This window comes from Lissotriton vulgaris, chromosome 9 (assembly GCF_964263255.1).
Source record: "Lissotriton vulgaris chromosome 9, aLisVul1.2, whole genome shotgun sequence".
Taxonomy (NCBI): Eukaryota; Metazoa; Chordata; class Amphibia; order Caudata; family Salamandridae; genus Lissotriton; species Lissotriton vulgaris.
The window spans coordinates 1,127,159,107-1,127,173,183 of NC_141697.1; the positions used below are offsets into that span (position 1 = coordinate 1,127,159,107).

The 14,077-nt window shown below is 42.5% G+C and overlaps 1 protein-coding gene across 3 annotated transcripts in view; it reads left to right on the plus strand.

Annotated features, from left to right (window-relative positions):
* Positions 1-14,077, plus strand: part of CHDH (choline dehydrogenase) — a 139,262-nt gene that overhangs the window by 50,844 nt on the left and 74,341 nt on the right. The window lies entirely within an intron of this gene.

Consider the following 14,077-nt stretch of genomic DNA (forward strand, 5'->3'; position numbering starts at 1 on the left):
TTCCACAAGGGCCCCCACCGCCTTGAGACCCTTAAGGGTGGTGAGTAGCTTGCGCTTTACAAATGCACATTTTTTTAATAGACTAAATATTTGCTATATATATAAAACATATCTAGCCACGTATAGGACACACATGATCCCGATTTGCCTCTTAGTTCATTAACAGCATTGTCATCAGGGCGAGGGCATGAATGTTTCTAAAATTATGTATAAAAGCTATTACTTTTAATAACTACATAATAAATCATGAAGTGGTACCACACTGTCATTTGTAATCAACAGATGTTTCTATTGCAATAGCCACAACATTTCCCACTGACAAGCGTTTTTACTGATAAAACTATGTAGTGTACAAACAATGTTTGGAAATCGAGTTTCTGCAAATATTTGGCATTTGTTCACCAAGTAAAGCGTTCTAATTTGTTTTGCTCCTATTTAAATCTTTGTTTGCATCACAATTCTGAATTACAGAAAAGGTGCTTTCATAATTCAAGATATATTTAGAGATGTTTGTACTACTCATTCACATCCTATTTAAATGTTGTGTGTTAAACAAAACTGACACCCTACAGCCTTTTGTTTCAAAATTATTCTGACAGTTCACTTGACAAAAACCTCTAACTGTAGCAAGAGAAAGAAAAGTAAACACCATTTTCCAGGATAAGATAAGCAGCAATTATTAAAAAGACAAACTGATATCAGGCCTCGAAAAATCACTAAAATATTACTAGACCTGCTGATCTAGGGACATGAGTAATCTACTTGACCTGGAAGGAATGCACTTGACCCATAAACTTGTCCCAATTGCTGATCCTAGGCAAATGCTTTATTTCTTCAAATCACCTTTTTTCATTATTAAATATGAGAGCACCTTCAAATTTGTGAGCTCACCATGTTTGCTGTACAAAAAGTCTTATTTTCATTTAATAGACTAAACATATTCACAGTTTATAATAAAACCTAGCCTACATAATAGGTACACATGACCCCTCCCTTCCCTCTTGGGTCATGGCATGCAGTTTTGCTGATAAAACTATACGGAGTACAAACAACAATGGGGAAATTGTGTTCCAGCAAATATATCATTTGCACATCACCAAGTAATGTGTTTTGATTTGTTTTGATTATATTAAAATATTTGCTTCTGTCACACATTGGAATTTTTAAAAAGTGTTTACCAACTACTGAAATATATTTTGAAATATTTGTCCAGTTCATTTACAAGGCATTTAAATGTTTTTTTAGAAACAAAACTCACATCCTAAAGCCGTTCATTGAACACAGCATGACTGTCAGACAGTTCACTTTACTTTTCTTTCTCTGACTGCAGTTAGAGGAATTTGTAAACTCCTTCTCCACCTCAGGATAAAATAAGGAACAATTTGTAAGAAGACATAATCTGACATCTGACCTCCGTCTCTGAATGCACAGCAAATATATCAAGATGTAAAGGCACCTTTATTGTTTTTTCACTTTTCTTAATTATAAAGAACACTTTGTCATCTGGAGACTATCACCAGCCCTATTTGTCCCAGTCTGATCTTGTTAGTGGACAATACGTATGTTACATGCAGCCCATCATCTCCTGAGACTGGTGGCAACCCTAGGCACAGATAGGGAGGCAAAATGATTTACACAAGATGACACCATACCACAGGGTTCGCCCAAGGAAAGCTGGATCCCTTATCAGTAACTCAGTTGATTAAGGCCGGAGGTACCTGGATTTACATAGGATCACATGTTTAAGTCATTTTGAAAATCTGGAGTCAAACTTGGTCCTTATAATTGGGTGGACCGCCCTTACCTGCACCTTTAAATGGACGAGCCAGGCGCAGACTAGGTCAGTGCACCTTAACACAATGAATGTGCTGCTTCCAGCTCCGCTGCAAACTTGTACCTGCTCTGGGGGCAGCTCTCGAGTGACAGGTGGGCCGCTTTTCACTGTGTTGTTAGCAGGCTGGACTGCTTTTGAAAGGGGTAGAGATTCTCCTGAATGCAGGCAATGAGTGGCTGCACCCTCCTGCAGGAGAATGTGCACCCCCTTTCAAGGAGCACCCCTGGGGGAGCTGAACTGTCTGTCCACCAACTCTTTCTGGCACTGCCAATGCCCCTAACAGCTTTTTTGGCTCCCAGTCTGTGTCTGTTAGATGGTTTATGCAAAGAGGCAAAGTGTTTCCTCATTTGCATGGGAGTGTACTCTTGAGATTGCACCAGCACTACAGGTGCCCTAGCACAGTTTGTATTACAGATGGGGTCGCACAAATGCATGCTGTCCCTTGTTTAATACCAAGGTGACCTGCGGGATACAAACATATATGCCCGTTCGCCACTTCCTTCCCCAGGCAATTTTGATACTGCAGCTCTTAGTCTACTAATCCAACATCTGCTATTTCGTCTCTGAACCATATCTCATACCACATTAGTGCTCCAGGGTTGGTAGATATGTATTAATGAAATTCTGCAATGTGGGTTTCACAATGAAAGACTGTTCCCTTATATACCTCATAATGCCAAGAAGTCACTAAACAAGTATTTGGACAGGCCTCTTCCGAAATTACCATCTTGTCACATTCAGTTAAATGTTAGACTTTTAACCTACATACAGTATGTACTGTGTATGCTTCACTTCAGTATTGAACAGAACTACCTGACAGTAAGATAAAGGGTAGTTTTTGGCCCTTTGTTAGCTGATTTCGTGGCCTAGGCAGACTAGTTTTATATTGTTTATTTATAAAATTATATATGATGTTTAATGCAATAATGTTCCAAGAACTGAGATACCCAAACACACAGCTTGGTCTGAGCAACTTTATTGATGTGCCTTAAAATGTTACTCCAAAGTACCGTTAGTGAATATTGTGGTGATTTGTATTTTTGGCATGTGTCCCAACACATAAAGGAGTAATAAAGGTGGTGTGGTAGTTCTTTGGTGTATAGCCTTTTGTTTAACACATCGTAGAAAGGACCAACAACAACCACCGTGGGGTGTTAACCTGGCTTACTGGTGAATATGCAACCCTACGTTTGTCCCCTATTGGAGTGTGACTTTAAACATGAAGGAAAACCATCCCAATAACACACCAGTTGTAAAGGCAACCCATAGCCTCTCAGGATCATTTGATGGGGTGGTGTGCTATGGTTTTGCACACGAAAAGCCACCAAGATAATATTTACTTACTCTTTCTACAAACGTTTGTCCATCTCAAGCCTATCTCTTGACACACAAAAATGTGACGAGATGTCCTCACACACCACCAGGTGTCATGCTTCATCATAGGACTCCCCTCGCTCTTCAAAACCCCGTTTGATGAAGAGTGAGCCTACACTTTATAGTAAAGGAGGCACTTCTGCCTGACTCTTGAACCCGTGATATGAATTCATTAAAAATGAAATGTGACACATCAAACTACATTTTATATTAAGAGAGATTTCACTTTGTGTTAAAAAAAAGTGTGGAGACTAGGGGAACAAGTACCCCATCACCACTCAACCCGTCAACATGTTTCTGCCTTCTGGCTCACAAGTGTCTGTGGCATTTTTCAGGATGGAACACAGGATCATTTTGTGGCATACAATCCTGCCAGTGCTACTATAAATAAGGGATGACTTTTATCGTCCCTCACAACTCCTAGTTCTCTAGGTACCCAGAAAAAAAATCACTCCTGTGATGGACTGTCTCTGAGAGAAAGACACTGGCATTCAGTGTTGACATGGCTTCAAAAGAACACAGGTTTGTTCGTAAAACCAGCTTATATGGCCAGAGCAACCGTGGTCATAAATAAACATGTACAAAAATGGATCAGTGGTTCAATGAGCGAGGTAAGCTTCTCAATGAACTGGCCACAGTACGGGCCCATGCCTGGGAAGCTACATACTTTGGAGACTGAGGACAGTGGAGCATCTGAATTGATCTTCTGCCCTTTGAATGGGTTTGGTGATACCCACTTGCTAAGAAACCGTAATCAATAAAGTGTATGCGCTGTTCGAGGAATTACCCTTGTTTTTGTTCATTGTTAGCCTACACTCTGAGAGGCATTGCAGAAGGGCCTTCAGTTGATAGTAATGTTCTTTAGTGGCTTTAGCACAGGATATCATTGCTGTTGTTAATGGGCCCACTGAACCCACAGATGACTTCCTTAATAGAGGTTTTGAAATCTTCAGCATCAATCGAGCTGCAAATGTTTAGTCTGTTCATCAGGCATTGAGATGGTGGTGTATTTCAATACAGGGTCAAGAAGCTCTTGGTGATACCCCTAGAAGAGATTACTTTGTGAATCAGAAAGCCAAGTTAATTTTAGCAACCAGATCACGGACTGCAGGTTTTAGGTGGTGTTAGGAAGACTCGTGTCCATGCAGATGTAGACTTCACCTGGTTTGAATTAGCGGAGCCGTTAACCCTTTCCAATGATGCTTGTCTGTGCTGCCCATGCAATGTTTGCTTCAATTGTGGGTTGCATATGTGTGATCAACGGCCAGTCATACCATCCTGTGTTTCATGCTCCCTACGTATATGAACAGTAGTAAAAGTCAGCATGATCGTTACTGAGTTTGCAGGCACTGATGCTGAAGGCAATTTGAATTGGGTGAAGTTTCTCAGCCGTGCTACTGCCTGTGAAAATAGCTGACTAGATTTTGCGATAAACACTTTAATACAGATTATGGTGTGGTGTGTGCATCAAATACGCCTTCATGTGTGACAATGTCAATGGTGGTCGAATTAAGGGTTCGTGGTGCGTTGAGCAGGAGATTATTGTAGCTTTGACATCACATTAATGGACGCCTCTTTCTTGATGAGTGGTTTCAGGTTGGGTTCGGATCGTACCTAACATTTTGGCTATTTTTCCGATGGGCCTCACATGATGATCACATGCACTGCATGAACAGGGATTGAGCTACCACTTCATCCTCTTCCTGGTTATCTAACTGTGGCAGTGATGTTGTGCAAGTGCGTTCTCGAACTTCTGAGTTGGAGAGGTAGTCTTTGTGTGGGCCTCTGTACCCTTGACCTGCACTCCTTTGAATGGTGATTAATCTTCCTGCATGGGGAACATTTCTTCCCGAGTGTGCACCCTTTGGCATGAGAGAAGGAACCATTATTGTTGGCATAGATGGACTGTTGCAAATGTTGGTTGCTTGGATGGGCGATGTAGAGATTCAGTTTCGATTTGTGTTTTTATTACCAAGGACAGTTTCACATTAATTCAATGTGAGATGCATAGGTATTTGAAACTTCAAGAAAGCGGCCTAGATTGATCGGGTTAGGGAGCGACACTTAGGTCCTGTGAAGATGCAGCCTCTCAGCTTGCCAGGTGCGCATCCTATGAAAATGTGTGCAGTTTCTCCTGTATCATTGTGTGGTGTATGGGTGCATGCAGGTCTTTAGGGCACACATGAAAATTGTCAATAGAATCTTCTGAGCTCTACTTGACTTTTCCTAATTTGAAACGGTCACAGACTAGGTTGGCCGTTGATACAAAGCGGATGTTTAGGGCAGTATTCTTTGTGTCGTATGTGTGTTCATATATGTGGTCCTGTGGCCACTTCATCTCAGTTCTGTATAATGGTGTGGTGCTGCTTCTGTATCCTTTCCTCGTTGGAGAGCATCCCAGAGGACTATCAGTGGAGCGATATAACAGCGACAGTAGCAGCCCCTGCAGCGAGGTAGGCAGGAGTTGGTACCAGGTGTGTGACTGGTCTGTCACTTTGGTGGCTAATGCAGGTCCTGGAGCCAACGGTGCGCCTAAGTAAGACACTTGCAGTGAAGATGAGTTACCACAGGTGAGTTTGGGAGGTGCCCATATCTTGTTGCCAATATTATGTTCTGTATTGCTGGCATGTATTGCTGTGCATAATGTAGAGCAGGAGCAGACATGTTTGGTCTGTGTATGCCACGTGGTAGGCATGTACAACGGAATCAGTTATTTAGCAGTACTCTTCCTAGGTCATGGAATGAACCAACAATGAACGAACAACAAGGGTTGTTCCCTGAATAAGTAGCTCATGCATGACACTACAAATAACCAGTGCTTAATTTGAAAAAAACAAAACCATAGCTGCCAAGGCCTTTAATCAGGAGGCCACTGCATTGCCTCTCCCAGTGCAGCTTGGAGTACCAATACAATTATTAATCATCAAACTCCTACTAGTGTGACAGTTCGGCCTATTCCAGGCCCCCAAAGCTAGAAGAATGGCTTGGGCGGCATTCAATAGCCCTTTTTTAATGTATATTGAATTAATAACCAACTGTTGTTGTGCTCATCTTTAAATCAGACAGACCGCGTCACCATGTGGCAGACTGTTACAAACCCCGGTGTTGACAATTATGTGCCGGTGTCGAGCACCAGAAACAACTGACTCAAATTAAACACTGCAGATAGACAGAGTAAGTGTTGTAAAGAAGCCTTCAAATCCTATCTAGTTTTACAAACTGTTACAAATGCTTTAAAATGAAACACTTGACACACATTTTCCAAAAGCACACTCACCGACCCCAGTTACTATCAAACTGTGAATGTTGGTCACTTTACTTTTTGGTGACCATGTATGTTTTTTTGTCACATTTTGACCCCGATACGTCTTATGAAGCTTGTAAATGTCAATCGTCCTCTTTGCACATTTCTCAAACTCAATCCTTATTTGGATGTCAAAGCAGCCATAAATGTACACAAAAACAAGCAGTGCTTACATAGGGGCTGATTATGATGATGGTGGGACCGCCACCGACAGCCTTTGGGTGGCGGTCCCACTGCCATGATATCCGCCTGCCATATTACCATGGCAGGCGAATAGTTGGCTGTCGGAAAGACCGACCGCCATGCATCTGACGGGCTCCTTTAGCCCACTGCTTCGTCGGAGGGGAATCCTATCCCTACAATGGTGGCAGTGCCTACCAGGCACCGCCGTAGGGATTATGATGTCCCTTTCCGCCCGCCTTTTCATGGTGAGTTAACCCACCATGAAAAGGCTGGCGGAATAGGTCTTTAAGGGGCCCATAGCGGGCCCCCTTTACCCCCTGGCCCTAAGCTGTGGGCTTACCATCACCATGCGAGTAAAAAACCTCACCCACCCATCCTCTCTTGAGTTTTACAGATTGTGTCAGAAAGGTGAGTTTCCTGCAAGAAAGCTACAGCAACATTTAACTTAGCTAAGTGGGACAAAATGCGTTGACGTTTGATTGGAGAGTTGATACCCTTAACATTCCACGAAACTATATTCAATGACATATCATACAAAATAATCTGTAGAAAAACATAGCAGCCAAATCATAGAAAAAGCCCATGAGAGAATAAGGAAATAGAAGGAAAGGAATGCCCGAAAAGAGCAGATTTAAAAACAAGACGCATCCTCAAATGACCTCATAAAAGGAATTAAAAACAATTTGGTAAATCTTTTATAAACCCACAAATGTGCATAGCCAATTGCCTAGACCCATCACAGGGGCACGTGCTGAATTCAAGGTTTCTTTGGAAGCCCACCAGAAAATAAAGTAAATATTTAATTGTATCTGCCTTGAAACAAAAAAGTAAAGAACGTTCCCAGTGCCCACAGGTGATAAACAATGGTTGGTTGGGGGACTAACCGGGTTCAGGTGCAAATAGGCTGCAACATTGGGCTTTAGTACTTCCAAATGCATTCTTGTGGTTCGGGCCTGGGCAAATAATAATGCTTGTGCATACTAGATCGCTTCTCAGGGTGGGATTGAGAAAGGCATTAGATAACCCAATCTCTTGGAAGGTTTTCTTTACATAGGTTTACCACAGAATAGAGAGACGTCAGTCGTTGATAATCTCTCTCTCTCTCTCTCTCTCTCTCTCTCTCTCTCTCTCTCACTCTCTCACTCTCTCACTCTCTCTCTCTCTCTCTCTCTCTCTCTCTCTCTCTCTCACTCTCTCTCTCTCTCTCTCTCTCTCTCTCTTCCCCCCCCCTCCATCTGAGCCCCATAAATTGCTGCAGGGGCGTACTGGGTGGTGTATACCTGTAATAGTGGAGAGAGTGCCTTTCCCCCAGGTGATTGAGGAAGACAGAGGAGTAAACAAGTGCCGGTACTAAATCGTTTGTGCTGACTTGAAAGCTGAATGCACTTAGGGCTGCAACCCATAATATAGGATTTAGAAAAATTAGTCTGTAAACCAAGACCGTCCATAAATTGTGCAAATAAGTGTACCAACATACATCAGCACAGCGTTGTCGGTATATAGCAGTACTGGGAGTGGAACACGTTTTACCTTAGGAACATCAGGGGTGCAAGAGGTAAGTAGGGGCTGAGCTTGTTTTCTTTATTTCTTTAAATACCTTTTTATTACGTTTTTCAATCATTTATACATGAGCACATCTGCCTTCAAGCAATCATTTCAATCAATTTTTAGAGTTGTGTTTACAGAAGCAATTTGTATCTGTTAGCAAACAAGCCGAAGCACAACAATCTTGTTAATACATTTGGGTTGTAGTTGCATATTCAAAGTCCCAAGCTTATCGCACAAAATGTGGGCATTTGTTCAACATCATTAAAACGATATTTCAATGTCTTATATTTTAAACATAACAAATAACTGTTTCACACACAACTTAATAATAACGAGAGCACTCCACGTTCCCTATAAGGAGTATCTGGCCTCTACCCATTCATCCTGATGGCTAATATTTTTAAGTGTGTATTAGAGATAAGCTATTGCTAGTGGTAAGACATGTGGGGCTTCAAGGAAACAATGCAATCAGTCATCCCGCCTTGATCAATTCGTTGGGAGGCCAGCAGTGTTATTTATTGATGTTCGTGTGATAGGCTATAAAGCAGGGGTCCCCAAACCGGCCCTGGAGGGCCGGATCCATGCCAGATTTTTCAAATTACTACATGTATCTCAATGGGGATATCCCAAAAATCTGGCATGGATCCGGCCCTCCAGGACCGGTTTGGAGACCCCTGCTATAAAGGTTCGGGTGAATTGTCTAAGTCATCTACATCTCTCGCCCACCACTCCTGCAACACCTCCGCCCACAGGTCTGCTATTGGATGGCGCCTCACTCCACTGTTGTCTTCTTCGATCAGGGCTCGTTCCTCCACCCGTGCCCAGGCTGTGACGTCTTTTTCCCAATCTAATAAGGGGCTGAGCTTGGTAATATACAAAATGAACTGTAAGGGAGCAAGCACACAACTTTGCCGCACCCCTGGTCAATATTGATTTCTTTTGAGACTTCACTGTTTTGTCAAATCTTTCCCTAGCCTTCATATTCTCATGTAAGGATGCTAGGAAGTAAAGACATGCTGCATCCATCCCCATTGAGAAAGAGAGTTGTCACAGCTTAGCTTGATTGATACAATAGAATGCCATAGACAAGTCTATGAATGCAAAGTATGAATGTGTTTGCTGTGCTATTGTGTACGTGCCCATGATCAAATTTAAAATTTAAATATTGCTCAATAGTGCCCAAGCAGTTCTAAAACCATACTGAATGGGATTTATTGCATTATTCACAGCTGACTCCATAATCCTGTTATATAGAACTTTTCGTAGGATTTTGATGCCAGTGTTTATCAGTGAAATGGGACGATAGCAACTAGGTAATGACCCAATTTTTAAGAAAGGGAATTGAACAATGGTGGATGTGGCGGGGGAACTTGGTATTGGTGATAGTTTTAGATAATTAAAAAAACGTTAGTCAGTAATAGGGCCCAGAGTCTGAAGTTACATTTAATCATGTCAATAGAGACTCCGTCCGGGCCAGGGGCCGTGGCACCAGCGCTCTGCTACGCGGCAACTTCACATAAAGTGATCTGTAGATCTGAGTGGTTGTTCAACTTCTGCATCCATTGTGATGTTGTTGCCGAAGTGGCATAAATTTGCGTACATTGTGCCTCCCACATCTCACTAGTGATATGACATCTAAGACAGGTCGTAGAGAGAATTACAGTTCTCCTGGCTGTCAAAGCATTCCAGAATGGCTTACTGTACTTTTTTGGAAGCTGCAAGGACTAGTGTGTCCCACTGCTGAAAGATTTCCTCCTCCATCTATTTGTAGTAGCCACTTTTACATTGTTTCCTGAGAGCAGCTATTGCCGAAAAATACCTGGGGTTCGCAACGAGGGCCTTACGAAGTGACCAAGCACTCGTGATTGAACCATCTTGCTTCTGTATGAGCCAATTTAGGGGGCTTCGAAATATTTTTTAATAATTAGACAAAGAGCTAACTATCCCCCATTATCTCCATCATCTGTTAGACAATTCTGTATCAGCCCCAGATTTTCATTTACTACTTGGCATAGGAATTTGGTTAGGCTCTGGAGGTTCCATACCACTCTGAGATTGTCAGTGGATGGCTGTAGTTTGCCAATACCAGCAGCAATATAATATTTCCTCCTAGATGGCCCCGGCCAGACCTAATTCAATAGATTTGTGGGCTGCAAAGTGTATAAATGACAGCACCATGCAATAACCTGTTAAATTGCTAGTATTTAAAATATAATCGAAAACTGATGAGTTACTCATACCCCTAAATGTAGGTAGCCCTGGAACGCTAGCGCCGACCTCGTCCATAACATTGTGCATATCAAGTGGCGCCTTGCATTAAAGTCCCCGGCTAAACACAAATGTATTTGGTGCCCATCCTCGGTTACTTCGCTCAAAAAGCAGCCTCGCTTTACAAGTCCCTGATTAATTGATTGAATATATTTACAAAAACCAGGGAACCTAGAACTTGGAAAATTATCAAAATCATTGTTGTAAAAATTTATCAAATGTAAGGTCCAATCCCCATTAAGAAGCACAGCTTGAAAGTCACTACCTGGGGTTTCCAGTGCTGAGGCATGTCCGCCAGTTAATAAATGTATCCACAGGGATACGCCCCCCGGTGCACTGCCCAAGCGAAATGGAGTAGCCCTCACACATTGGAACCCCTCAAATGGAAAAGGTTGAAGATCCCAGGTTTCCAACAGTATCAAACATTTGTAATTGCTTACAAAAAGCTGCCACTCCAAAAGATTCATCTTGGAGTGATGACTTGTGATATTCCAGCTTAGGATTTTCATGATGGGAACACAAGCATTTGAAGTAGCACTTGAAATTGTAATAGGGGGGCTTATGGTAAGGGATAATGCTAGCATGGCATTAGGGAGGTTGTAGTGGCGAGTTGGGTTATAGCCACGGCCTGGTTTAACAAAACCGTATTAGTAGTAGGCCAATCTTTCCTCAGTCAATTAATTTTGGCGAGGCCACAAAGTGATGTGTACCTATTGTTGCATTCCAGGACTGGGCTAGGCAGGGAATGATGGTACATAGGTGGAGACATAGATCGTATATCGAGTTTATAAAAAAAATAAGTGGTAGCAAAGCAACGTTTGAATTGGCAAAATGTCTCTATTTTAGACCAAAAGAACTTCCCCACACAAGACTGGCGTCTAAAGTGTACCACTGGGAATTCAGAGAGGTGAGCTGTCGGAATTCAGAGAGGTGAGCTGTCCCCGCTATCTGCGTCTGTTACGCCTTGCAGAAACCCCACTCCCGGAGCCCAAGACACGCGCGCACAGGCGCAGAGCCCCACCACGTGCAGCGCCGCCTGACTTGTAGAGAGTCAGCAATGACCTACTGCCTATACTTAACTAATGGACAAGGAGAGGGGAGGGGGAGGGAGAGGGAGGGAAGGGAACTTAGGGGTTATTTTAAGTCGTGAGTTGGGGATTCCTGTTCACTCTTGCATTATTGTTGGCTTAACTTGCACCTCTATAGCACCTCTTTTGACGCGGCCGGCCCTGATGGGTTGTAGGCGGCTTGCTGTGTTAACAGAAGTAGACCCCGATGGGGACGCATTGGGCGCCAGTGGTGCCTCGGAACTAGGCTGCCTCATATCGGAGCCGGCACGGACGTTGTTGAGAGGTGCATTACGCCTATTTTTGCTCAATAAAAGATTTAATACATAAAGTGTACCACTGTGCAGTCTCCCACTAGTTTTTGCCAAGAGCCCAACCCACCCCAAGGATCATTAAAATCTAATCGCACACCCTGTCAACATTTTATCGGGTACTAAGCCAATAAATTAGCCTGTTGTACAGCTGCTCCCATGTTTCAGTTTGACTATGCTTTAAGGGAGTCACTCCGGCCGAAAACCAACACTTAAGGACTTGTGCAGGAGGTAAACGTAAAGTTACAGTATTGGGAGAAAAATGAGTGCTACCGCTGTCTGCATTTGTCATAGTTCTATGACCATTTACATCCAATGGTTTAGATGAAAAATCTAAATTGTTACCAATTTGTAAGGCCCCTGACGCTAGTTCAATGGGAGGATGTCTATAAAGACACTGCACTTTAGTTATATCCTTGCATATTTTGCACATACTATTGCACTTTATGCCCAGCATAGGCCTTCTCTGATTTGTACTATTCCACTTGGCATGTTTTGCACTACATTTTTTAATTGCTGCTAAATATAGTGTTCAATTTTTGCATATTTTGCACATACTATTGCACTTTATGCCCAGCATAGGCCTTTTTCTGATTTGTACTATTCTCTTGGCATGTTTTGTACTAAACTTTTAATTTGCTGCTAAATATAGTGACCAATTTTTACTGTGTACAAATGTGATATATCTTGCAGGTTTTAACTAGATTGGCTTGGATATCGATGTAATTGTTTTTAGAAAAAGTTTCATTGTTCTTCTTTTTACAAATGTGATTTCAACTGCATTTATGAATGTTGCTATATGGTTGTACTTGTACAAACCGAATAAAGCATTTTGAAATGAAAATGGGAGGATGTCCATCAGGGGTCACATTGGAGCTGGTTTTGGTAATAAGTACGGGGGTCTCACGTTCTGCTCAGCAGCACCTGCAGATTAAAATAAATTAGCCCCTGCAGTCACGTGGCACTCGCAGCAGCAAACACGAACATCAGTGTTGCAAGAGGGTTGCACCGGGGGCTATTCAGGGTGATAACATTATTACATGGATTGGTTGAACTAGCCATTCGTGACTCAGTGAGGGCCAAACAGTCAGTGATCAGACCAGGCTCATCTAATAGCATTACTGAAAATTTCTTGCACAGTTCAGGCTATTCTTTTTGTGCTTAACAGCTGTTTCTTGGCGTGAGTTAATACTCGTTTGGCTTGATAGCACAGGGCAGTAGCCCAAATTATCCAAGTTAAATACAGAGCAGATGTGAGCGACATTGCAGCTGGAAGGTTGCGAACCATTGCCAATCTCAAATGCCCCTGTTGATGCTGATACCACTGGGTTCCCGTTGATCATGCAACTGCATGACCCCCCTGCTCAACCCTATAGGCAGTTGGCGTTCCATTACTGCAGTCTCATTGGTGATCACCACCTTGGCTCTCCTAAGCATGTTATCTGTACTATTCATTCTTTGGGGCACAAACGCACAACCTGTGGCTTTACGCTTGTCCATAGTAAATATGAAGAATAAAACGCTCACCCAGAATCAAGGGGGGGTATGGCAGATGGCAAATAAAAACAGCCCGAAAGAGGGAGGCTGGACGCAGACGAGCCTGCTCTTGGCCCAGGCATGCCCTGTACTACGGTTCCCAGATATGCGCTTTAAAGCGCTATTGGAGCAAATGGCGAAGGTAATTGTGTCGTATTAGTGACGGTATTGTGATGGTGGTAGTTGTGTGTGGGAGTGTAGTGGTGGTACTATTTGTAGTGGTGGAACTGGTGCCGATAGTACTGTGGTATTGCTAGTGGTGATATTGTCTGTATTTGTGATAATGGTGGTGGTGGTGGTATTATCAGTGGTGATGGTGTGCTGTTGATAAGTAGGGGTACTGGTAGTGGGGTGGTGGTACTGGTGATATTGGTAGTGCATGCTACAGTTATAAAAAGGTCAGCACTAGTGAGAAAGCACCATATAAAGACCTTTAAGTTAGCATTGCAAGTTTAAATGAAATGAGATCTAAACCTGCATCAATATGATGATATTAAATTAATTCAAATAAAGAATTTGTGTATTTTCACAAATTATTATACATGCAAATGGCTAACGTTAGAAATGCCATACTACCACAATTTTCCACAACATTCATATAAATGCACGTTTTTCTGATTTCTTCCTAGAGAAGTTTCTAAAATTTCACAAA